Below are 4,538 nucleotides of genomic sequence, written 5' to 3'. Positions count from 1 at the left end.
GAGAAAAAAAATGATGACATCACAGCGTTAGAAACCATCCAAAAAATGAATGGGCCCAAAATCTCTTTTATTTACTAACAAAACCAAAATACACGTGTCTAGGATATCCATAGAAAGTTTTAAATTATTATGGGATGGCCACAGGACCTACGGCTTGGCAACCATTTTGTGACACGTGCTGCCAGCTCAGGTCTACAACCTCAACTGAAGTTGTGTTGACCTTTGGCATCAGGGACGAGGCTCCCACTTCCCATTCAAAACAAAAATAAAAAAACTCCTTTAGGTTTTGATCTATCGCCTCCTAACTCCTCAAGCATCACCAGGAAGCTACTTGGGGAAAAAAGTTGGCTTAGAGATGTGTAGAATTGAAATAGCGTTAGTGTGGCGAGAAAGGTTTTTTCTTTGCTGGAATATTGTGAAAATTTAACACAGGAGTAGGCGCCTCAAGATGAATGAAACAAAATGACGTGTGGTATGACAAAGTTAGGAATGTAGGCGTGGTTGATATTTAACCTCAGTTGCCAAGAAAATACATTGACTTTTGCCGATTCTTTTAAAAATGACATGGACTTGTTCGTCACTCCCAGGCAACCAAAAAATAAAGTGGTTGCTATGGACATAAAACCAACAGAAAAGCTGCCATTATAAAAATTGTTTTAAAAAGAATCATCAATTTATCATGTGCAGCTCTGACCAGAGACGGAGTGTACGGCAAGTGTAGCAGCTCGGCCAATCAGGGCAGGTTGGGGACAGATGGCGAGGGCGGGGCTGCGGGCCATGCAATGCAGCTCGCTGGTGATTTAGCATGACTTGAGTACAGAAGATGGAAAGAGGAAAAGCAGCCACATTTAAAAAAGGAAAGTTCTTCTTCTTTCATTTCTGTTTTAGTCAAATCTAGAAACCATCAATGTTTGTTTTTGTAACCATTGATTTGCAGAAGAACTAGACTCACTGTTATCCTAAAACCTGAATATTTCTAGATTTTCTCTACGAAACACTACCGATAAACGAGAAGAAGAGGCAGCCAGCTCCTCCTCATCCTCCTCATCCTCCTCCCCCTGTGGTCCCAATCCTCCCCAAGTTTCACCTCTTTGTTCCATCTTTTCCAATGAAACTTTTTTAGATTTGATTTTGTTTGTACCGTATTTTCCGGACTATAAGTCGCACTTTTTTTCATAGTTTGGCAAGGGGTGCGACTTATACTCCGCAGCGACTTATATTAGAAATAAATTGAAATAAATACATTGTTAACCCTCCTGTTATGTTCATTTGTGAGGAACAGAGATGATGTTCCTGGGTCAATTTGATGTTTGAGGTATGTTAAGTGTTAAGAGGATGTTAAGTGACTCAGAGAATCAGCAAACTTTTTTTTACAGTAAGATCTTTAAGGCTAACAACATAATATTCTATTTTCCAATGATTTCATAAATTGAGAAATGCAATAAAAATGAAAACTGTTTCTACAAATACAGGATGAAAACAGAGTATTAGTTAGCCAATGATGCTTCATGAAAAGAATAAATAAATAAGTTTGAGAAAAAATTACTGTGAAATTATTAGATAAACAGTCTGCTATGATTGTGTCATATAAGGTTGTGAAAGTTAAAATGCGACTTATAGTCCAGTGCGACTTATCTGTGTTTTTTTCTACTTTATAATGCATTTTTGGGCTGGTGCGACTTATACTCCGGTGCGACTTATAGTCCGGAAAATACGGTACATTAGGGAGCAGGCGGTTTTTACTCAGATTCAGTCGCTGCTTCCTGACTGCTGAGAAACCCAATTGTTTTATGGATTTCTCTCTGTAAAAGCTCAAGAGGGGAGGGTCTGTCTTCTTCTTGGTTGAAAGTGGGATTCTTGCTCCTGCAGTTGTGCTCCTTAGATGAAATGTGAAAATGTGAGTTTTCTGCGTGAAGCAACTCCACGTGCTTCACAGGAGTCACAGTCAGACGGCGGCTGATCTGCCAGTAGGAGCCAAGAAGACGTTTGACCTGAAACTATAAATACAAAAGTGACGACAAAACTGGAGGATTTGGACTGTTCTGTGGTTCTGACTGTTTTGACTTGGGTTCATGTCACAAACATCTTTCCTGCTGTGGGTCAAACTGTAAGAATGCATGACAGCATGTTAGAGAAAGGGAGACACAAAGGGCCGTTTCACATAGGGGGGAACACTGGGGGGCTGAGCACACACCCTCACACATGACTAGGGAACTTTATGAAGTAAAAAAAACTTTTATTAAAGTTTCTTAAGGATTGTGCCACAGCGTCTGAAGACAAATGTTGCAAAATGTAAACTTAAACATGACGATGTAAACAACATCTCAAACATTATTACTGATGTTCAAGAAGACAAAAGGATCAGTTTTGATATTGCAGACAATTACTCCTTTTTTTTTTTAAACTTTCCTGTGTCTCACAACCACCAACGGTTCCGGTTCTGTCAGCTTACATCGTGGGATTCTGTGTTTAAAGATAAAAATCATCCTGCTGCTGTTTCTCTCCATGACTGCAAAAAAGGATTGACTGTTTTCAGTCCTTTGCAACTTTTAGAACAGTCTGTCGTATTTCCTGTACCTCTCCTCTCATCCGTCTCTTCCCTAAAGGCTTCATCACTACAGAACATTCCAGCCGCTCAAATGTTGGAAGTTGAGTTCTTTATCCCTTGTGCTATCTTAGATGACCCCCCCTTACATTGAAGTGTTCTCCCTACCATGACAAAGGTGGATAAAGGTGGAAAGATTTCATGTAATCCATGGACACCAGTGAAGATCACAAATCATTGAAGAAAAAAGGTTCAGAGCACTGTCTAGTGGGTCTAGATGACCCAACTCCCAACGGTAAAGTGCCTAGGATAGCACAAGGGTTACAACGCTCTTTTGTGCTTCCCAAACGTCCCTGACGGAAAGCAGTGAGGTTTCACCTGCCGTGGCCCTGAAATCACTGACTTCAGTTGGGGCGCTACCTGTTGTTGTCTTCCTCATCTGACTCATCTTCACCTCCTCCATCTGTCTCCTGCTGACCTGTTTTCCTTGTTCTTCGTCCTGTAAAGTTTAACCTACTCAAAGGTTAAACTTTATTAACTTTCTCCTATCTTGACATTTGGACTTTATTCCTGCTTGGAAACACATGCGTATGTGAGAGATATAAATGCAAATGTAACAATATTTGATTTTCCTAAGGAAATCTGTGTAAATGCAAATACATGTAAAAAGTCTTTCGATGACGTGGAAGTGAGCATTCAAAGCAAATCAAATGGCGCGAGGATTCTTCCCAACGCCCCAGTGCTGTCATGAGACCGGCCACGTGTTGATGAAACTTTGACATTTCTAGCACATTTACCTGCTTCGTGTGTCGGGACATGTTCTTCCCGCCCTCTGCAGCCACCACCAGAGTAGAACAGTCGTTGGATCTGAGAGCTCATGATGGTGAAAAATTAAAACTTTTAGGAAAATGATCTAACAGAAAAACTGCATCCTTGTAGGCCTGTGTTTAGGTCAGTGCTTCTCAATTATTTTTTGTAAGGCCCCCCCCTAGGAAAAAGAAAATGCACCACCCACTCGCCGCGGTGACTCTAAATAAGATCGGTATCTATAAAAATTGTGTAAATATACCTAAAATTGTATCTTTTAACAATAACAAAAGAAAAAAGCAATTTAAATTCAATTTCAACAAATATTAACTTTATTTAGCCACAGAAACCCTGTTATAGTCTAAAACAGGAAAGAAGCTTAAAATGCCTGAAATTAAAAAAATCTGTTGGTCCTCATTTAAACTAGAAACATTTTTGACCAACTGAACCATTTGATGATGAGAAAAATAATTCAATCAATAAACAATATTAAATGTAAATTGATCTGAAACATTAACACAGCAGCACCAATATATTTAACGTTTTTAGTCTGAAGAAATAGGTAAAAAACATTGTTTTGATTTTTTTTCTAAAAAATGGATTGTTTATTTATGATCTCATAAAGTGCAGCTGTTTTCCTGCATTACCTGCTGTCTTTATGTCAAATACTGACACCAACTAAACGACAGACAGACACAGAATACATTTATGGAAAATAAAGACACTTCATAAAAATGTCTACAATAGTTCATAAAGAATGACATTATTAGCATGAGCTGAGTAATCTAAAGGCACGCTATGATGCAGGTGTTGCACAACTGAGGCTGTGCTCCATTCCACCTGCAGACTGAGCCCACTACCCCTCCCCTCTCCTTCTAACACACGCACACGTGTGTGACAGGAGACAGGAGCAGTTGCAGGGACGGCCGTTCATGGTTTTAGGCTGTTACAAACTCTGTCATGTAACATCATGGGGAACTAACAGTGGAGCAGATTTTTTTCCAAGCACTGAGCTGCTGTCACCACCGCCCCCCGCTAAATTTGCGCCCCGGGCAATTGACGGTATTGCCTGTGCCTAAAACCGCTCCTACTGCGTGACCCCCCTGGCATTGCGTCGCGCCCCCCACTATTTGAGAAGAACACCTCTATGTTTGGGTGTGTCCGGCTGAATTCATACAAACAAAAG

Source organism: Oryzias latipes, chromosome 22, assembly GCF_002234675.1.
Source record: "Oryzias latipes chromosome 22, ASM223467v1".
Classification (NCBI taxonomy): domain Eukaryota; kingdom Metazoa; phylum Chordata; class Actinopteri; order Beloniformes; family Adrianichthyidae; genus Oryzias; species Oryzias latipes.
Note: the sequence above shows the minus strand (reverse complement) of the source record.